At 43.0% G+C, this 23174-nt stretch overlaps 1 protein-coding gene and 1 pseudogene across 5 annotated transcripts in view; one reads left to right on the top strand and one right to left on the bottom strand.

Annotated features, from left to right (window-relative positions):
• LOC147028756 (polyhomeotic-like protein 2) overlaps positions 1-23174 on the top strand; it is a 288124-nt gene that overhangs the window by 117298 nt on the left and 147652 nt on the right. The window lies entirely within an intron of this gene.
• On the bottom strand, positions 5169-6115 carry LOC147028757 (uncharacterized; annotated as a pseudogene).

The raw sequence follows: 23174 nt of genomic DNA on the forward strand, positions 1-23174 counted from the left end.
AGGCTTGAGCACATTCGACAGCTTAGTATCCATGATCAGGGCCTCATCTGCTGAGATCAATGCATGAGCATACCAAATCTGACAATCCTGGCTGTGGTATGAAAGGCAGTTCTGGCCATTCTTGTATTAGCTGTTTCAACTTCTGAGTGGTGGATGCTGAAGTGTTCTTGACCTCTGTTTCGATGGCAAGCTCCTGGTTAATGATTCCTCAGTGTTTTTAAAAGTTGGACTTCCTTCTCAACCATAACTGGTTGATGGAATTAATCCTTCAGCTACATGAAAATAGCAGTTTGAGCATGGGCCAATTTGAGACTCAAATTTGCCCGCCATGATATATTTTGAAAGGCAATTCTTCTTCTGGTGATACATCTTGCAGCTACTAGATCTGGCTCAGCACCAAATCTCTGAAGCATCTCCATGTCTTCTTGCTTTTCTGCAGCCTCTGGAACCTTTGTGTGGATATTCTCACACACATTGTCTTTGACAGTTGCTGCCAGGGACCAGTTAGCATTGCCAGTTAAATATCTGTGAGATGGAAAGCAGCACGTGACAAATACTAGAAGGGCACTCAGTAGATTGCGTACCTCCGCCATGTAATGCCTGATCCACGACAACATATCGGGCCAATTACATTTTTGAAATATCAAGCTATACACTACCATATCGTTTTTTGGCCCAATTTCTCAATGGTGAGGGAATACTTTAAAAATTAAATAACTGTCGTATCCAGATCCGGATTCAGATCTTCACCAAAATCTAATCAGTTGGTCCTTGTCACACACCCAGCCTGTCCATAAAATTTCAGCCGGATCCATCCACAACTTTTTGAGATATCCTGCACACAAACAAACAGACGAACAAACAGACAAATGAAAAATCACTCATGGAATGACAACTTGGCAAAACAGCACAAAGTATAATGACACTCAATCGAGCGCATACCTCTGCCAGGTGGAACAGTTCACGTTTTGTATCCCACTGATGGGTTGGATCCGAACCAAAGTCCAATGCACTTGTTCTTGTCACCGATCCAACTCTCCACCTTGTTTTGTCATACATAACTCGTCCACAACTTTTTGAGATGTAGTGATATATTTAGTTTTTGGCCCGATCTATCAATTTTAGAAATTAGGCCTGTGTTGACCTTTTGACCTGAAAATTAATTGGTAGTTGAATTCACCAACCTGACATGAAAATGCTCTTCAAATTTCAAGTCTTCTTGAAAAAATTTCAAGTCTTCTTGATTGGATGAAAATTGAGGATTTTAGAAAATTTGGCCCAAATTGGCCTTTTAGCCTATTTTGACCTTTTGGCCTATGTTTACCTCAAAATTAATAGGTGGTTGAATTCAGTGACCTGATATGCAAATGCTTTTCAAATTTCAAGTTAATTGGATTAAAATTGAGGATTTTGGAAATTTGGCCTATGCTAACCTTTTGGTCTATGTTGACATTTTCACCTATGGTGATCACAAAAATAATAGGTGGTTGAATTCAGTGACCTAATATGCAAATCCTGTTCAAATTTCAAGTCAATCGGATGAAAATTGAGGATTTTAGAAAATTTGGCCTAAGTTGGCCAATATTGGCCTTTTCGCCTATGTTGATCTTAAAAGTAATAGGTGGTTGAATTAAGTGACCTGATATGCAAATGGTCTTCAAATTTAAAGTCAAATGGATGAAAAATGACAATTTTAGAAACAATTTAAAAGTTGGCCTATTTTGGGTTGACCTTTTGACCTATGATAACCTCATAAGAATTATGTGGTTGAATTCACTGACCTGATATGCAAGTCCTGTTCAAATTGCAAGTCATTCAGATGAAAATTGAGTATTTTTAAAAATTTGGCCCAAATTGGCCTACGCTTCCTGCAAAATTAGTAGGTGGTTGAATTATGCAAATGCTCTTCAAATTTTGAGTTGATTAGATTAAAATTGAGGATTTTAGAAATTTGGCTGATGTTGACCTTATGGTCTATGTTGACCTTTTGGCCTATGTTTACCTCAAAATTAATAGGTGGTTGAGTTCAGCGACCTGATATACAAATGGTCTTCAAATTTCCAGTCAATCGGATGAAAATTGAGAATTTTAGAAAATGTGCCCCAAATTGGCCTTTTGGCCTATGATGATTTCACAATTAATAGGTCGTTGAGTTCAGCGACCTGATACGCGAATGGTCTTCAAATTTCAAATCAATTGGATGAAAATTGACAATTTTAGAGACAATTTTAAAATTTGGCCTATTGTGAGTTGATATTATGGCCTATTATGGCTGTGAGTACTCACGCCGTTGACCTTTTGACTGACAAAAACCTCAAAAGTAATAGGTGGTTGAATTCAATGATCTGATATGCAAATTCTGTTCAAATTTCAAGTAAATCGGCTGAAAATTGAGGATTTTAGAAAATTTGGCTCAAATTGGCCTGTTGGCCAATGTAGACCTTTTCAGTCGACTAAATTTTATGAAACTTCAATGCGTGACCGTCGCAGAGTCAGTGACATTCATCTCTGAAAATTTCAGAACGATCGGTTGAGCGTTTTGGGCTGGAGGCGAGCGGACAGACAAAACAAACACACAAACACACACACAGGCAAACAGAGGCGATCAACATAGTCAAAAAAAAAATTGCCAAGTAACAGACAGACAGAAAGGAGTGAAAACATAACCTTCTTCACCTTTGGTGACGGAGGTAATGAAGCAATTGTTTTTCCAGTCAAAGGCAGGGTTTGGCAGCTGCAATCTTCTGATAGCAGCAGTGTCATCTCCTTGACTTGTCGAAGCAGCCGCTCAACTGTTGCTGCTTCCACTGTCCAATTGCTTTCGTCGTCTCTGCATGTGTTGTCAACCGCAATGTGTTGACCTACAGTCTCTATGGTGTCTGAATATTTTTACCCCATTAAGGATGTCTGTTTTATTCTTGAGTCGGGCTTGTGCAATGTCATCCTGGCACTAAATACAAGCTGCAAATATGGATTACAGCTTCGCAATGCTGGAGTGAACATCCAAATTTTTCTTTGAGAAATGCTTGGAACAATATATGTGGGATTATACATCAAAGATGTCAATCTGGCCTTCTTGGGAGGTGTAGCAACACTAAATTATGCCATTCTGATAGCAGGTCAAATTATTTGACCTGTAACAGAAAATATAGGAGTTATGGAAGAATGGCATTGGGTTATTTTGGGTTATATGATCGGAAGTCATCTCAATGGCACATAATTAACTTTAAAAAAACATTAAGAATTGGTAAATTCTGTCATTATAATGCCACTTAATTTTCACTTTTCGAACTAAAGTAAGCCCCTACCTTCCTGTGTAAATTATCAACATTGTAGAACAGTGCCCCCCACCCTAACCCCTTTTCACAATGACACCCTATTCTTGGAAAGTGGCTATCATTGATATGTGTGGGATATGTTGTTGTGGGCCAGGGTTCGGTGGTGATAAACGACCACCAGGGGGAGCAGTAGGGTCGTCTCCACCGAACATCCCGGAATTTAGGTCGTGACTCGTGGATAAGTCCAAAAGGTCACGGGTCCCTTAGCAGATGGTGGTCGCCAATATTTTGACGGCGTGAGGTTGGGTCCACTTGTCTATTCCAATTTACCTAAGTACTCACGCCGTCTAATGACCGGGGAAACCACACCCTCGGCCGACTCTGTCCGAACCGAGTCGCATGTACCGACTCGGGTCCGGCGTACCGAGCAGGAGTTACCAAAGCCACGCCGGTCCCAATGACAACTTACGGCACACGGCCTCACTATTTCTCAATACGTACCGTGCCCGGTCAATGGAAGAAAGTGACAGACGAGCTGGAACATTTAACAAGAGGGTTTATTGATAATAGGGAGGGAGACACAGAGCAGAGTTATCCGAATAAAAGCAATGTACAATGAACAAAAGCACTTAACAATTTCTACTTACAGATGGGGCCCACGAACACACACACACACACACACACACACACACACACACACACACACACACACACACACACACACACACCCAAAAGAAATGGACCCCGTGGGGTCTTTATTCGGTCCCTCAGCCCAGGAGGGAAAGGCGAGCTGGGGACCAGGGCCTTGTCGGGTACTTCTCCGCCTCGTGCAGTCACACCGTACTACAACCACCATGGTGGGACTCGAACCCACGTTCCGAAACCCATGGGCTCGCTGCTCGGCCTCCACCACCACGTAGAGCCACTGCGAACGACCGCAGACGAAAAGCCACCATGACCGCAGACGAAAAGCCACCACGACCAAGACCAAGCCAATTGCCACAATGACTCCCGTACACTAGTCCTGACAACCACTCTACTCTTCTTGCCAGGTCCGAGTAGGCTAGTGGCCAAATTAAAAAAGGGGCCTAAAATTGTGAGAAACCCCTACCCACGGTAGAACAAGTCACAACCTATTTTTTCTTGAAGAGGGATGTTTGGGGAGTTAGAAAATCATGGTTGTGAACCTGAGATCATTGCACAACATTTTGAAAATCACGTTTACATATGTACCACTGCAGACTGCAAAATGGATTTAATCACCACAGATTTTGGCTCATATTGGCTCATATTTGTTAATACTGGTGCTACAAACACAAATTTGGTACCAAAATGTGAGGAATGATGACATATATATATATATATATATATATATATATATATATATATATATATATATATATATATATATATATATATATATATATCTGTAAAAACCATTTGTGATGTAACAAAGGCTTTTGTGTGACCTGCAGGCAAAAATAGTGGAATTTTACTCAACAAATCTGCTTCGGGTTTACCAATAAATATCAACTAAACAATTAATTTCTTCATAAGTATTTGAGTTGCAGTCATACTTGTTACATCAACATAATCCAAGTTTATTTACTCTTTGAAAAATATATCTAATGATATAATTGTCACTGAAATGATATAGTTATAACTGAAATCATATGTCGCCCCACTAATGCTGACCGATAGAAATCCCGAAGCAGATATGCAACATGAAGAATTGACTTAAGATTCTGACACAATTGTGAAAGTGACTTTTATAGACATCATGTTGATATAAGCTATTTCACATATGACGATAATGAATTCATAACATGCACTGTAACTTATGTACATACATCTATTATCTGAAGTAATACATGTAATACATTTAAAAGTTCAGTCACGCTCTTCATCAGTGCTGTCGTCAAAGACAACAGAATCATCAACATTTGGACAATCGTCTGCACTACACGAGCAGCATTCAGTGCAGGTCAGTCCTGCAGAGATACAATGACATGTTCTGCTCTGCCTACAGTCATCGTCGGTGCAGCGTTGGTTTTGAAGAACTTTGGGGATGTAAATATCCTCCGAGGCAGTTTGATCAACAGCCACAAACGTGAGGAAATGTCACACCTCATCATAGGACACACAGTGTCCTAATTCATGAAGCATGTCAATGAGATGCTTGCTTCCCAATTCATGATGCACCTGCAAGGCTAAACCAAGCATTATTGTGGAGTACACTCGACGGCTCTGTGATATTATATTGTGACAAATGGCGATCGTCCTCAGGTTGTTCTTCATAACACCTTCATCACTACAGCTGGTTACATTCGTGTGTGATTTCTCACTGGTGCACCACTGAATAAAGTCGTATAGTGTATTAGGAACAAATTCTGCACAGTGCTGAATATCTGTTTCCTCGACAGGTGCATACATATTTCTAACATGCTCGATATCAGCCATGTGCTTCCTCAGGATACCAGCTGCAGCATGCAAAGTATGCATTTCACTATCTGTGGCTGATGGTACATCAGACGGGATGTCTTCATATTCTGGTTCATCAGTCGTGCTCTGCAGAATCGTGGCTTTTCTCAGGGCATCACATAAGGTCACAGAAGAAGAGCATATGATGTCAGTGTGGCTATCAAATGTTACACAGACTATTTGGTCACCATAATATTTAGTTAATCGCTCCTTCAGCTTCCAAGTTTTATACTGTTCTGCATTCCTGATACCCAGTGAAACCAAATATCCAACGTATTCATCTTTCAGATGAACGAGGGTTGTCACTGTCTTAGTTTTGGAGAACACAGTTTGTTCCAGATAACATTTCAGTTCATCAAAATCTTCATCATGTAATGTGCCCATTGTTTCCTCTCCTGATTTACGAATTGCAACAGTGATGTTCCTTTCTGAAATATAGTGTGAATAGCATAACCTGTGGTACTTGGCATCATAGGCAAACACATCTGGAAAGGCAAGCATGCGCATGTGTATTTTATTGTCTTGTCTTTTGTCAGCTGCTGCCAGAACTTTTTCTCTGGCGGACTGTCCAGTTCCTGTAGATACCGGTGTAAGCTTGTTTCTGGAAGTGTTGGATTTTCCACAAATGAAGCAGTTAGTCCTGATGTCAAACCCAGCTGTTTCATTTCTGCTGATTCTTGTGTGTTCTGTTGCCGCAGACGTGCATGGTTGCTGGTCACTCTCACTGGGTTTGGATGTGGAGATATTTGACTTGCTGGTATACTTGGCCCGACATGATTTGTGGAATGATACTTTCAAATCAAGACTCAATATGTCTTGTTGCAAAGGCCAGATACTTTCGTAAACGTCATCTTTTCTGATTTGACTTGCTTTGAAGATTGCACTCAAACCATTAAATGTTGGGTTCTTTACAACTTCTTGCTTTTTAGGGTTGAGGGGTATAAAGCATATGATGCAGTGGTTAGTGTCAATTTTACGCTTCACAACAGGTGGTTCCAGATCCATAATTGCAGATCAATTGTCAGCACAATGTCAGCAATCACTCTCAAAATTGATTTTCTGCAACTGAATTTAAAATCATTCTTGTTTGGTTAATGCATATCCATATATTATAAATTAATCAATGTCGGTTACTTTTATGGGGGGTGACATATGGTTTTGGTAATAACTCTATTAATTCAACTGATTTATCTTTATGAGTTATACTTCTAAAAAGGAGAATGATAGAGGGTTATTTTGATGTAATATGTAGTAATACAACTCAAATACTTATGAAGAAATTAATTGTTTAGTTGATATTTATTGGTAAACCCGAAGCAGATTTGTTGAGTAAAATTCCACTATTTTTGCCTGTTGGTCGCACAAAAACCTTTGTTACATCACAAATGGTTTTTACAGATATATATGTCATCATTCCTCACATTTTGGTACCAAATTTGTGTTTGTAGCACCAGTATTAACAAATATATGAGCCAATATGAGCCAAAATCTGTGGTGATTAAATCCATTTTTGCAGTCTGCAGTGGTACATATGCAAACGTGATTTTCAAAATGTTGTGCAATGATCTCAGGTTCACAACTATGATTTTCTAACTCCCCAAACACCCCTCTTCAAGAAAAAATAGGTTGTGACTTGTTCTACCTTGGGTAGGGGTATGCCACTCAAAACCTCATTTGGCCACTAGCCAAGAGGGATTTCTTCCCCTCCCACTCGCCTCCTGATTGGACGAGGGGTTGTCGGGCGATCAGTGGCCTCCCCTCATTGGTCGGGGCGCCTCAGCCCTGCTCGCCCTTTGCCCATTGGCTGGAGGAAACGATCCATGCCCTTCCTCGGAGCGGAGCCTCGATCTGAAGCGAATGGAGACTCTGCCCACGCCTTCAGCCAAAAACACGTGGGCAATGGAGTCAATGGTGCGGAGAGGTGATGGGGGTTTGTTGTAAAAAAAAAAACTAACTATAAAGAAACTTCGCAGCACACACATGTAATTCCTGTTAGATATTAGGGAGTGGGGCCCTAACTATAAACACATACTTATCGAGATAACTGAGCTACAGGGACTGCTGTCTGTTTGTGTGTAAAAGGCTTCCAAATCCATAACAATATTTCCCCAACCTGCAGCAAGGAAACAATCACACATCATAGGTTCACAATCAAAAACGTTTGATGAGGACCCACCTACCCCCCTACCCCCCCAAATGTTATATGCCACAACACGATTTGTAATTCTTTTGCAGCTTGTGATCATGGATTTTCTTACTCCTGATACCATAACGATCAGTTTGATTTATGGTGAACTTTCGTAAAATGCCGGTTTGGGTTTCTCACGAAATAAGCCACTTCTGGGGTCGATGCTGTGTGCTATTAATGTTTTCTTTCAGGTTATGAAAGATAATGTACTGTATATCATTCTTCTGTCCCCAGAGGTAGTGCATCTGGTCCACGTATGTTCATTAACACAATACTTTGAGCCGCATTCTGTGTGAAATTGCGATTGCGCAAATCTCTCAGGAATCTATTCTTTGTGCAAACCGGGATATTATTGGGTGGTCGCTAGAGTACCCTTATTGTTAGGTTTTCCGTGTGTGTGTGTGTGTGTGTGTGTGTGTGTGTGTGTGTGTGTGTGTGTGTGTGTGTGTGTGTGTGTGTGTGTGTGTGTGTCTGCAACGCGAGGCTCCACAGCATAAACCAGCAAACCGATTTCGATGAAACTTGGCGAACAGGTGCCATATTGGCTGGGAGTGTACGCGTTTGAGTTTCGTTGCGAAGCAACCACCCATTGCTATGCAGCGGCCGAAAAACCGCGTTTTAAGAACCCAAACGGTATTCAATATTTGTCCTACAATTTTGAATGTGGAGAAACGAGACTTCAGAATTAAACACTTCGAGATATTTAGAACATTTTACTCGAGCCGATTTTTGATTTCGGTTTTATTTTTCAAATGGTAGTCCTTCAAAAATAGGGTGTCTATTTACCGTCATTTTTTTTTTGTTTTGTTTGTTTGTATGTAATGGACAGCTCTGGAGGCCAGAGGAGTCAACCGATTTTGATGAAACTTGACAGGTAGGTTCATACCAGGATCTAGTTCTATGCTTTTGAGGAGCGTTGCTATGGACACCACCGTTGCCTAGCAATGGGACTTTGAAATTTTAGAAAAATCCTAAAAAAATTATTTTTTCGAAAATCAAAAATGGGCTTCCAGGCTTTTATGCGCACTATAAGAAACCTCTTTGTCAAAAAATTTCAGCCCGATCCATCAAAAACTGTATGACTAGTATGCAATTATGTCGCGACCACCCATGTCGCCTACCGGCTTGTATATTAGTAAGTACAACCTGTCGCTTCCCTGACGGGGATGAGAGATGAAGATGGACATCGACATGGACATTTTGGAGGGATTGAGAGAAGAGGGGAGAGGACAGAGGGAAGGGAGGGAGAGAGGAGGAGACAGAGAAAATGGAAGGGACAGAGGGGAGGGAAGGGAGGGAGAGAGGAAGGGACAGAGAAATGGGAAGGGACAGAGGGGAGGGAAGGGAGGGGAGAGGAGGTGACAGAGGGAAGGGAGGGGAGAGGAGGTGACAGAGGGAAGGGAGGGGAAAGGAGGAGACAGAGGGAAGGGAAAGGAAGAGACAGAGGGAAGGGAAGGGAGGGGAGGGGACAGAGGGAAGGGAAGGGAGGGGACAGAGGGAAGGGAAGGGAGGGGACAGACGGAAGGGAAGGGAGGGGACAGAGGGAATGGAAGGGAGGGGACAGACGGAAGGGAGGGGAGAGGAGGGGATGGGGACAGAGGGAAGGGAAGGGAGAGGAGGGAACAGAGGGAAGGGAGAGGAGAGGAGGGGACAGTGGGAAGGGAGAGGAGAGTAGAGGACAGTGGGAAGGGAAGGGAGAGGAGAGGAGGGGACAGTGGGAAGGGAAGGGAGAGGAGAGGAGGGGACAGTGGGAAGGGAAGGGAGAGGAGAGGAGGGGACAGTGGGAAGGGAAAGGAGAGGAGGGGACAGTGGGAAGGGAAGGGAGAGGAGGGGACAGTGGGAAGGGAAGGGAGAGGAGGGGACAGAGGGAAGGGAAGGGAGAGGAGGGGACAGTGGGAAGGGAAGGGAGAGGAGAGGAGGGACAGTGGGAAGGGAGAGGAGAGGACAGAGGGAAGGGAAGGGAGAAGAGGAGACAGAGGAAAGGGAGAGGAGGGGACAGAGGGAAGGGAAGGGAGAGGAGAGGACAGAGGGAAGGGAAGGGAGAAGATGGGGACAGAGGGAAGGGAGGTGAGAGGAGGGACGGAAGGGGACAGAGAGAAGGGGGAGAGCGTGGAAAGTGGTGGGGGATGGATGGAGAGATGGACACCTCACCAATCGGTTGCTATGCACTGTGGTCGGGGGGGGGAGAGGGGGGAGAGGGGTGAGACAGCAAGAGAGAGACGGGGGGGGGGTGGAGAAAAAGAAAGGTGTGGATGTAGCATTCGTAAAGAGAATGATATGTTTCGTATGCTTATGACTGAACGCAAACAAACAAATAAAGAAAAAAATTGTATCAGAACAGCTGTATACATGACGACACAACAGAGTTTATAATGTAATCCGCTGACGCATCTGCAAAAACTTTGATATCCCAGTTCCAGAGAATTTGTGGGAACATGAACCAAAAGCAATCACAATCACTGAAAACAAGGAAGTACTGCTCACGTACAACCTTATGATCCCATCGAGTGTGAACATCGTAAACGAAGCATTGCAACGAGATATCATCATTGGGTACAAAAAAAGAGAAAAAGGCATTGCTAATTGAGGTGTTAATAGCAGTGATTTTGGACTAAATGATGCAGAAATCAAGAAAATGACCAAATACCAAGACCTCAAGAATGAAGTGAAAATATCCTGGAAGCTGAAGAATACCAAAGTTGAACCAGTGATTGTTTTGAGCTATGGGAATGATGACGAAGTACTTCAGAGATATTAAAAACCATCCCTGGGAATATTACTCCAAACAAGCTACAGTTGGAAGCAGTCCTGGGTTCAGCGACGATCCTGAAGAGAGCCCTCAGCACAAATCTTTGAAAACAGAAAACTTCACAGCTTAGTCCATGAATTACCAAAATGAAGGTGGATACTTTGAGCCCTGGGAGGACTGCATTCCACATTAAGAAACCTGCACATGTAGATACCAATCAATGACACACACACACGGATAATTTTAGACCTGGGGCAGGAGCATTTAAAACCCATGTTATCGACCTGGCAAAAATATGCATACATGCATGCTCGTACATGCAGCAACCTTTGCATCCCTCCGGTTGGCTCACTCCGAATCTGATTTGTACATGCTATAGTCCCCTCATTAGAGGAAGAGGGTTGGGGGGGGTGGGAGAGATAGGGAGGGGAGAGGAAAGTGGGGGGGGAGGGGTGGGGTCAGAGAGAGACAGAGACTGTCTGAGAGAGGGAGAGCGGTCTGTGGGTGAGAGGGGTGGGAGAGGGGGGGTGGGGGATAGAGTGGGAAGGGAGAGAGAGGGGTGAGAGAGAGAGGCTGAAGCTTTATAATACATATGACTATGCTTAAACCCCAGCGAGCAAATCCTTCCGGACATCCCATGTGCCTTGTATAGGCAATCCTAATGGCCATATACATATTGCGTACGCATCTACAAATTGCATGTGCATGTTTTGTCTGGACATTTATTGATAGCGATGTTGACAATGAAAATGCTTTTGTCCAAATCAATTTTTTTTTGACCCTGCATTGTAAAAGCACGAGCAATCTGCGCCAGGATGCATTATAGTGTATTGACATGGACTTAAGTCTGCAAAAGTGTAGCTTGCCCGATGAAATTCAAATGAAGAAATTAAACATTTAATGTACGACCAGGCCCTTGTGGGTTAGGGTGCATTCTTACTCAGAGATGTAAACATTTTGAATGTCCTTCACAGACTTTTGACCCTTGCTGTAATGGAATTTGAGACATTTATGAATTTCGTTGGAGCACTGTTGGCACATCTTAGTTTGTTATGCAACTGTGGCCACAGAGTGAAGTATGAATACTTGATGAGCATCCAGTTTCAGGACAGCCAATCATGCTCTATACTGAAAAGAGGTGAAGTCAAAGCAGAGAGAAAGTGGATAACTAATAATTACATCACAGGTTGGGTGAGTTGGTTAAACACTGGTTTGGTGATGTCACAGCTGCAGATACAAAGGTTCAAATGACATTATTTTGAAAGCTTGGTGGTGACTTTTAATACATTTAGGGTGGTTCGGGTTTTAAAACGGTTTGGGCTTAGAATGCTCAGGTTCTGAGTTTAACCCCAGCTGTGCCAAAATAACACCAGGTGGGTTGATTCAGCCTGTCATCCTTCTGAGATCAGTATAATGATAACCAGCTTGCAGGGATTGAGCTGGTAAAGTATCCTGTGTCGGAGTGGCGACTTGTCTTGGATTGTACCCCCTAGCCAATGAAACACTTTGGCTGCCTTGTGCACCTGACAACTCGAAGAAGATTCTGATGAAAATATCCTTACAATCTTACTTGTCCTTGAGCATAAAACTAAAACTGGGGTATTAAGTGGCTTGAAAATGTAAGCGAAACCTCCAAGGCATGTCTTTTCGAATCGTATTCCAAATACACTGCTTTATTTACGTACTATCCTTCCTTCTATCATTTAAACTTGACTTGGTAAGATAGAGTATTTTGATGATGAAATTTTGTCTTCAACTGCAACTAATGTTACGAGTCTAGGATTCCCAATTCTTCTTTTGAAACTGTCTGAAACATCCTGTGTTCGTTTTCTGCAACCTGATCATGATGAGTTCTTTCTGGAGCTCCTTGAACTAACTCCCATTTGTCTTGGGTTCAGACCTTGTAACATATTCTCAAGGAAAGATGAGTGATGTCTTGGGAATGTTACACTATCCTTGAGAAAAAGAAGCTTGCCGGGGCACACCAATGTGTAAAGTTTATTCGTTACTCTTGCCATTGCTTTTCCACTATGGTCAGGAGACCCCGTAATTCTTTATTAGCTTGTCTTGACCTGAAATTTGATTTCATATTTAATTTCAGAATTTTCATATTGGGTCAATGAATTGGTTTACCAATCAAAAGCTTGGAGCCGATTTTATTTAGTTATTTTTTTTCCCCACCCACCCCCTTAAATATATATTTTTTAAATATGATCAGAATGTCGAAGGTCAAGGTTGCATAAAATCGTCAATTTTCATCTGGATTGAATTGAAAACATGGTTTCCATATCCGGCCACTGAATTGGTTCATCAATAAAACGCTGTAAGCCGATTATTTTGAGGTCAAAAGGTCGTCATCACCAATTTCTATCAGATTGACTTGAAATTTGAGCAGGGTTTACATTTTGGATCACTGAAGCCTATTGATTTTGTGGTCAAGAGGTCGAGGTCACCTAAAATCGTTAATTTAATTTTTTTTTTTTTTAAGCTGTTGTCATGTTTAGCATATGGAAGAATAAGAAGTCCGAATACAAAGCGGAAGCAGACATGCTTTGCATTTTAGATGCTTTCTGGATGATCTATTATTCTATTGGAATCCAAGGTCCTTGACATTGTTGTAGTTTCTTGCAAAGAGGTCAGATTATCGAAAAACAGGTTGATTATCTTTATTCGGGCTACATCAAGTGGAATCAACATCTGAAGCAGATTTTTGTCTTTGTTTTGGGATACAACGTCGAGGGTTGTGGAAGAGCCAGAATACAAAACAGATCAGAATAAGAGGAGCATAATGGAAAGGTGGAGGGGAGGGAAGGGATACACACCAACAGCAGGGTAGAGGGACATGATGGAGGGCCACTTGAAGGACCTTGACCTTACAATCTTACTTGTCCTTGAGCATAAAACTAATAAAAGTTTTCTTTCTCAGGTGATATTCATGTATCTGCTGGCTGTGAGTCAGAGGTCAATAGACGTCTGGGTCAGGCCTGGGGAGTCATTTATTCACTGGATAATGGGGTGTGGCACTGTTGGTACATGTGCAGGAGGAGGAAAGTCCGAGTCTTCAGGTCCTTGGTGCTTCCAGTCTTGCTCTATGGATGTGAGACTTGGACTCTGACCAAGAATCTGAGACGGAGACTTGATTCCTTGGGTATCAGGTCTCTTCGGAGAATCGTTGCCTATCGCTGGTTGGACTTTGTGTCCAACGAGCGGTTGCTGAGAGAGACTCAAATGAGATTTGTTACATAGTCCGTGAGCGTCAGCTGCGGCTGTATGGACATGTGGCTCGTTTTCCTGACGCTGATCCTGCTCATCAGATTCTCTCAGCGAGGGAGTCTCATGAGTGGAGGAGGCCAATGGGCCGACCATGTGCTTTGTGGTTGCAGGCTTGCAGCAGGTTGATCGGCATCTTAAGGAGGTGGGGATGGGCCAGGCATCTGCCTGGGGGATGACCAGACGGAGGCCCCTGGAGTACCGGCGGAAAGTGGACGCAGCAACGCGCTGTTCTGGCGCATGCTCCCATACCTGACCTGACCTGACTTGAAGGAGCATGGACACAGGGGGTGAACAAGCTGGAATCAAACTCAAAAATAGTGCTCAAGAATAGGAAGGAGAAAACTGAGGATGAAACCGAAATGGAATAAAAAATGAAAAAGAGGTTATGGGAGTTGGGGTAAGCACATTGGTCTTGGGGAGAGCTTATTGGCTATAATGGATCATGAGTATGTATGGTGGATGACCTGAGGAGGAAATGAACAACCATCTTAAAGCATCGGAAGGCTGGGTGGGATTGAACAGACTGAGGAGGTTGGTTCTACAGGTGATTGAAAAGAGAAATGAGTGGAGGTAAGTCGTGTGCCTGGATTTTGGGAGTTTCACTGTAAATGGGTTATTGGCAAACCACATGCATCATGCAGATAAGTAAAAAAAATTCAGATAACTGGAAAGATCGTTGATTAAGATGAGAACAAGACTTTGCCCAAGACACAGGCTTCGGGCACACTAGCCTCGACAGGGAGAGGAGATTAGAGAATCCCGTTAAGAGCCATGCACCGACTACAAGAGTGGAGGAAGTTAGTAAGCGATGAGAGGATGTTTCTTGGATGCATTAGGTAGAGGTTGGAGATAAAGGTGGGGTGCCAGACTGTCAAATGCTTGAGATTTGTCCAGGAAGAAGCCCCCTGATTTCATGTCTGAGGGTGAGGTCCTTCATCTATTGCTGAAAAAGCTGGAAAGGCAGAAAAAGCATATGCAAGGTGCATTGAGCAGATTTTAATCTGAACTCTGTCTGAGATCCAGTCTTTGGAGAAAAGGAAACATCTGGTCAATTGTTGTGATTGATTTTGTGACTTTGCTTTATTTGGAAGTTAATTGGCTTGTAGTTAAGCAGATAAGTTTGTGCACCGTATTTGTGTAGACGGAAGGTGACGTGGAGAAAATGGCATGTTGAACAGAACAAAAAGAGGAAGTGCAAGAGCAGCAGAGCAGATTTTTATGATGTGTGTGCGATGCCATCTGAGCCTGTTACAGAATCGTAGTTGAGTGTTTCCAGAAAGTTCTCAACTTTCTCAGGTAACAAAGACTGTGTCTTGGAGCAATTGAGCATTAGGGGGGAGGGCAGGTACTGTACAATCAGCAAGAGTTTAGGTGAAGCTCCAGGACTCTGCTGCACTGAGGTAGCTCTCTGAGAATAGCCAGAGGCAGGTTTACAATCACTGGCACATGATCAGATGAACCAATTGGAGCAGTGGTAGAACAAGAGATTTTGGCAGGAAAATTAGTTATTGCAAAGGTCAGAAGGAGGATTTGCCCTTTTTGTATTCAGTGGAGGCTCGTGGAAGAGCTGTAACACTGAATGGATCAGGATGCCAAATAGAGCAAAAGGAACAGAAGAGAGATGGGGGAAACACCCACAGCGGGATTGAATGCCAACGATAAAGGTAGATTTGGACAAATAATGTGTGTAGGGAAGAAAGAGTGGTGAAAAATATAAATAATTTTGTTTTTCTGATGTGAAGTATGGTAACAGTATAAAGTTGAGGAGGTAAAAAGTACAATATTTGAGGAAAAAGAAGCAAAAAGGGACACAATTTTCATGGATGTTAGCTAAGGAGAAGGCCATGAACGACACAAAAACAAATTTAACAATGTAATGCAACATAAGGTGTGATTCAACATGGAAAATTGGATTAAAACACACACCGCAACACGGACAAAAATATAACAGAAAAAACACGACAGATAAGGTGGAAGCTGTATATGCGACCAATACGTGGGGAAATCCCCAAACTGGAAGCCATTGGCATAAATCTGAGTCAGAAAATGTACAGATTGAGTCAGGGCCATGGAGTCGCAGAAGTTCTTTCCTGTAGTGCCGTAGCTGATTAAAGACTTGCCAACACCCAGCCAATTGTCGTGGTGACACTTGAAATTGCCACACATGAGGTGGAAGGATTTGGGATGAGTGGTTACAAGTTTTTTCATACAGAGATAGTGATATAGGTAAATGGAGTTGTCACTGTTCGGATGACAGTGCGGCACACAGACAAACACGAGGTCATTGTGTAAGGAAAAGCACAGCCAAAAGTGCTCCTATGGGCTTGGAGGTGTGAGAGCAGTACACGGACAGTGAGAAATAGAGTTCTTGATGTAAACTGCAACTCCATCACCAGAACAGGGAGAGGGTAGCGGAGAGGTCGGGGGGACCAGAAAGTGTGTGTGAGCCGGAGAGGCATGGAGGTCGTGCAGAGGGGAGACTGTTCAGAGCAGGGGAACCTGAAGTGGGTGTGGGGAGGGGAGTGTGTGGGAAACCACAGTGGGTATGGTGGACCTGGGCATGATGGTGATGATGTGGGAAAGGGTACTGACATGAAGGAGAATACCACTGTAATCCCCCACACACATGAAACGGTTTGGATTTGAGTATTCCATGAGCACATCGAGGAAGACTGACATCAGAATTGGGATGGTTTGAAGGATGATTAAAGGCAAAAAAGCAAAAAAAAAAAAGTGTGTTCACACAATGCTGGACAAGATGCAAGTTTGCAAACAATCCAGGAAGAAAACAGAAAGGAAACAAACATGAAGAAGTAGCTTAATGAGAAGGGCATTTGAAAAAGTGTGTGTATAACGATTAAACATTTTGAAGTTGTCATTGAAATTATTTTAATTGGTGCAGTTTGAGGGGAGGAAGAAGATAAAGGGAGATGAGGAAAGAAGTAGTTTTGGGACTGAAAGGTTTGGTTATTTGTAAGATTCGGCCATAGTTTGAAAATGTTTTTTCTTGTTACCTTGCTCTTCACTGTGAACAAACATTCTAAATGCAAACTCGAAAGCATCTGAAAATGCAAAGCCCGTCCGATTTGTATTCAGACTTTTTCTTCTTTTCTGTATGCTAAACAGTTCCTTTCTTAATTTGTCTTGTCCATATTCTCATCAAAAAGCTTTGTTGAAAATGATGACAAAACTGAAAGGTTAAAAAAGTTACGGCACAGACAGACATGACAGACACGCGCACACACACGTGATTGCAAAACCCCGGCTCGCGCTGCACTGGGGATGGGCTAATGAAAAGGGAGCTGATATTAAACAAACCGAAGTATAAATATGTATACGCACAGTGGTGCACTCGATTCTGATTGATTTGAGTTCTCCCTCAATAGCGTATCCTGAAAGAGTTTTGTTGAGAGGATGGCCGAAAGCCTCCATTCTGGTTTTCACTGCATGTGTCAATGAGGTGTCATGTGGCAGCGAGGAAAGGAGTAAGTTTCCATTTCTGTTTCTTGGCAGGCAGTGTCATTCTAAAATAGATTTTATTCTGAAATTGAGATCTGACAATGGCAATCCGTGTTATGGCGTGCCGAGGTAGGAGTGGTGTGCATGAAATACGGGTAGCATTTACATGTATGAAATTGGAGACAGGAGTAGCATGCAGGAAATGGTGAAGCATAACCAACATGCACATGTAAAAATTTCAGCAAAAAATTGATGCACTTGCAAAAACAAAAACCACCATATGTTGAGGGCAATATCACCTGTTGCAAAATATATTTAGCACTGCAAAATATATTTCTACTTGAAATGCAATGTTCAAATTAAAAAGTCGCCGGAAACTGTGAAGTGTCTCTCAATGTAATGATTCGGCTCGATCTGTTAAGTGATCTGATGGGTTACAAGCACAGTTTTTATGTACGCATAAGCACAAAGTTGACTCGAGCGATAAAGCTTTTTATGCACGTTCTACCTCCTCTCTGCTTCTGCAGCATCCCACCCCCTCTCTGCTCACCCCAGTGTACCGCCACCTCTGAACTCACCCCAGCATCTTTCCCCTCTCTGCTCACCCCCGGCGTCTCGGCCCCTCTCTGCTCACCCCCGGCGTCTCGCCCCATCTCTGCTCTCCCCCGGCATCTCGCCCCATCTCTGCTCACCCCCGGCGTCTCGCCCCCTCTCTGCTCACCCCCGGCATCTCGCCCCCTCTCTGCTCATCCCCTGAGTCTCACCCCCTCTCTGCTCACCCTCTGAGTCTCACCCCTCTCTGCTCACCCCTGGCATCTCGCCCCCTCTCTGCTCACCCCTGGCGTCTCGCCCCCTCTCTGCTCAGCCCCGCTGTATCGCCCCATCTCTGCTCACCCTAGGCGTCTCGCCCCCTTTCTACTCACCGTCGGCGTCTCACCCCCTCTCTGTTGACCCCGGCACCTCGCCCCCCTCTGTGTTCACCCCGGCGCCTCGCCCCCTCTCTGTTCACCCCGGCGCCCCGTCCCCCCCTCCGTTCCCCCCCGCGCCCGGCCCCCCCTCTGTTCACCCCGGCGCCTCGCCCCCTCTCTGTTCACCCCGGCTCCCCGTCCCCCTCTCTGTTCACCCCCGGCCTCTCCCCCTCTCTCTGCTCACCCCCGCCGCCCCGCCCCCTCTCTGCCCACCCTAGACGTCTCGCCCCCTTTCTGCTCACCACCGGCCTCTCGCCCCCTCTGTGTTCACCCTGGCGCCTCGCCCCCTCTCTGTTCACCCCGGCGCCTCGCCCCCTCTCTGTTCACCCCGGCGTCCCGCCCCCCTCTGTGTTCACCCCACCGCATCGCCCACCTCTGTGTTCACCCCCGGTGTCTCGCCTCACCCCTGGCATCTCGCCCCCCCGTCTCCTCACCACGGCGTCTTGTCCCCCCGTCTCCTCACCACGGCGTCTCACCCCCCTGTCTCTTCACCATGGCGTCTCGCCCCCTGTCACCTCACCACGGCGTCTCGCCCCCCTTCTATGTTCACCCCGGCGCCTCGTCCCCCTCTCTGTTCACCCCGGCGCCTGGCCCCCTCTCTGTTCACCCCGGCGCCTCGTCCCCCTCTCTGTTCACCACGGCGCCTGGCCCCCTCTCTGTTCACCCCGGCGCCTCGTCCCCCTCTCTGTTCACCCCGGCGCCTAGCCCACCTGTCCGCTCACCCTGGCCCCTCGCCCCCTGTCCGCCCCCCCCCGCCCCCCCCCCCCTGTCTGCTCACCCCGGATCCTTGGCCGCGTCTCCGCTCAACCTGCCCCCTCGCCCCCCTGTCCGCTCACCCCGGTGCCTCGCCCCCCTGTCCTCGCACCATGGCGCCTCACCCCCCTGTCCGATCACCCCGACTCCTCGCCCCCCTGTCCGATCACCCCGGCGCCTCGCCCCCGTCTGCTCACTCCGGTTCCTCGCCCCCCTGTCTGCTCACCCCGGCCCCTCGCACCCCTGTCTCCTCACCACAGTGTCTCGTCCCCCTGTCTCCGCACCACGGCATCTCGCCCCCTGTCTCCTCACCACGGTGTCTCACCCCCCTGTTTTCTCACCACGGTGTCTCGCCCCCCTGTCTCCTCACACGGCGTCTCTTTTGTGTGGGTGGGGCTTTTGTGGGTGGGGTTTGTGTGGGCGGAGTCAAAAAGGGGCGGAGTTAAAAAAGGGGGGCAGAGTCAAAAAAATATTTATTTTTCAATTGATCTTTGTCTTTTGTAATTCCTGTGAATAAAATGAACCTAAAATCTCTTCCCCCTTTAAGTCATATACCTTATAAGTCCAAGGAACTATCTATCACATCAGCGATTTTAAAAAGCTCAATTGTCCACCGCTTTGTATAACCTTTTTCAAAATGAGATTTCCACCTCTATATTCTTACCATATCACCAACTTTGAACTTAGGCTTTCTGACATTAATCTCTTTCTCACATTCTCATTTTGTAAATGTTTCTGATGGTTTGGTATTCGTTGAGGTGTGAATCGTATCATTATACTTATCTACAATTTCCTGAATTAAAGATGACCATTGTTGAGAACGAGTTGAGTGAATTTTTTATATAGTCTCTCTTTTAAAGTGCGATTGAAGAGCTCAATAACAACCGCTTTTCCTTCATTAAAGGTACTGTATAATGTAATGCTGTTATTTTTTTAGAAAATTCATAAATGCCTTGTTATAGAACTCTGTACCCTCATCAGTCCACAATTTTTTTTAAGTTTTCTCTTACTTTTATTAAATATCTGTTGAAAGGCTAACATAAGAGTATTACCTGTTTTGTTTTTTAAAGGGACAACCCATGCATATCTTCTCCTCAAATCAATAACGGTTGAAGCATACTTGTACCCCTTATCATTATTGAGTTCATTCAAATCAGCAGACCAGATATAATCAACTTCCTTGGAATAAACCTTCCTTCGATGAAACTTTGTGATTATTGGTTTATGTAATTCATCAGATAATTGTTCTTCAGTCTTTAGGACATCATTAGAGCCGATAAGTTTTTTGAATTTCCAAGCCCAAGTTTCAATTTAGCACTGATCATCTTCTTCACGATGAACCTATCAACTTTTTCTCTCAAGGTTGGATTTTGTATCGGAGACAAATTATACATTTCTCTATCGGCTTCATGTTTTTCTTCCAAAGTTGTGGTATTCCCATAATCAATTTTGTGCCTCATGCACACATCATCAACCCTATTGATGTGTTTTCTCCATGGTTTATGATTGTCTGCCTCATCAAATCTTTTATCCAAGTTTGTGCCTGGACCACAGAAAGAATACCCTGGTAGATGCAATTCCTCTGGTATTCCAGTAGTTGTAAATTTACTTATTGATAAAAACTTTTGTATATCTCCTCCACGTTTGTGTTTGGAGATAAATTTACTCTTTTTAGAGCCACACACCGAACATATGCCTTTTTGTATAACCCTGTTATTTTTACTTTTAAAATATGAGATTTTTTAGTTTTAGTTTTCTTTTTACATTTGAAACAATAACTCATTTATTTATGAGAAAAATTCCTACAGAGTGCGAAAACCTTTTGTTTCCAACATGCACATTTGAATCTTAATTTTTAAAACATAAAGAATCCTCAGAAATGTCTTCACGCTCTCCTCCATTTATTTAAGAAAAAAAATGGAAAACTTCAATTAAAGTCAATCACACCAACATCATCAATATTATAATCTTTATCTCCACTTTCTCGTTTATAGCTTCTCCCTGAAACCGATGTTAATAGTCTTGAGGCAAATATTTATAATGGACTTGTCAATTCTTTGTTTTCCTCCTCGGTGCGTTGAGATTTATTTATTTTCTGTAATACCCCCAATCTTTTTCTAATCTCACTGGTTTCCATATTTTTATATTTATTTATTCGCTCTCTTTCCTCCCTCTCCCTCTCCCTCTCCTCCTCTCTCTTCTCTTCTCTTTTCTCTCTCTCTCTCTCTCTCTCTCTCTCTCTCTCTCTCTCTCTCTCTCTCTCTCTCTCTCTCTCTCTCTCTTTTCTCTCTCTTCTCTCTCTCTCTCTCTCTCTCTCTCTTCTCTCTCTTCTCTCTCTTCTCTCTCTTCTCTCTCTCTCTCTCTCTCTTCTCTCTCTTCTCTCTCTTCTCTCTCTTCTCTCTCTTCTCTCTCTTCTCTCTCTTCTCTCTCTTCTCTCTCTTCTCTCTCTTCTCTCTCTTCTCTCTCTCCTCTCTCTTCTCCTTTTCCTCCTTCTCTCTCTTCTCCCTCTCCTCCTTTGTCTCAGTTTCTTCAACTCCTTCCTCGTCCCTTACTATCCTTGAATCACTTACACCCCATAGAATATCATACATATATTCATCAGGATTTCTTGTGATTCCTGTATCCAAAATAATTTTTTTACAACAGGAAACCAATAAAATTTCTTCTGAATTTCTAAAAGAGCCTTGCATTTTCTTAACTTTATAATTTTTTCATTATTTAACATTTTAATTAAATCCAAAGTTGTTGGTTTATTAACATCAGTATAAAGCTAATCTTTTATTGAAAATACCTCATTCTTATGTTGTAGAACATATTTATTAATATACCGAATACCCTTTTCTTGAAGGTATGCTTGGACACAGAAATGATAATTTTCTTGAAGCCTTCTTGCTGTCATTTGTGTATAAGAAATATATGACAGATTAATATGACAGGAAACACCCCCCCCCATCTTCCCATAGTTAAATCATTTTGTATTTCCTCACTTATTATATATAATCCTGTTTTTTTTTGTTTTCATGATACAAACTATGGCATAACCATGATTAAATTTACCCTTAATAAATTATTTTATTTGTTGTTTACGAATGGTGCTTCCACAAAACTCATTCTCGATACCAAGTGGATAATATTCTTCCTTACGAGACTGATTTAATTGTTCCAGGTCTTCTGGGTCAATTTTAAATGACCAATTATACCTGAAATCATTCATATCATACCCCCATTGTTCTATTCTCATACAAACGATACACCCTTCTTGATAAAAATTTTATTTGAATTGGAACTGTGCATTCTGTATGACCAGGAGATAAAATCAATACTTCTGTATCTTTGGAATACACAGCCGTTTTATTTAAGGATATATATTGTGATAAATCACTTAATCTCACGAAGTCATTTGTGTCAGTCAGGCTTGGATAATTTATTAATTTTTAAGCATTTTTCATATTAATATTTTTTGTTATACTATATTTCTGTCGTTCAGCCTATGCCTTTGTGTAATAATTTGATAAATCAATATCCAGTTCTTGGGATACACCAAAGATAGAGCCATCTTTACCAACATAAGTCATTTATGTTTGATTAAAAATAATGTCATTAAAATTTTTATTTTTGTTGAGTTGAAATAACACATATAGACATAATTGACCACAACACTTGGAGTTTAATTATTGGACTTGAAATGTATGATAAACACCATTCTGTAAGAATTTTATTACGACAACAGGTGGTGGAAGACCAAAACTATCAAAATAATATTTGTCTTGACTATTAAAAATACAAACCCAATGAGAACCATCCCCATTATTATCTTCTAAGTTCATAATAATATTCTTTGTATGTTTAGACACGTTTGTTAATTCATCTCTCATACAAATAACTACATTATGAATTTTTTATATCTTACAATATTTGACAAGTTCTAAATTTGATGTTGTATTCTTTCCAAATTCTTTAAACCACTCATCAATGCTCATTTATTTCTTAGAAAGATATAATCCAGTACCCCTTTTAGTTAATTT

The sequence above is a fragment of the Eptatretus burgeri genome, chromosome 4, assembly GCF_056783735.1.
Source record: "Eptatretus burgeri isolate ZD-2024b chromosome 4, Ebu_testis_v1, whole genome shotgun sequence".
NCBI classification, from domain to species: Eukaryota; Metazoa; Chordata; class Myxini; order Myxiniformes; family Myxinidae; genus Eptatretus; species Eptatretus burgeri.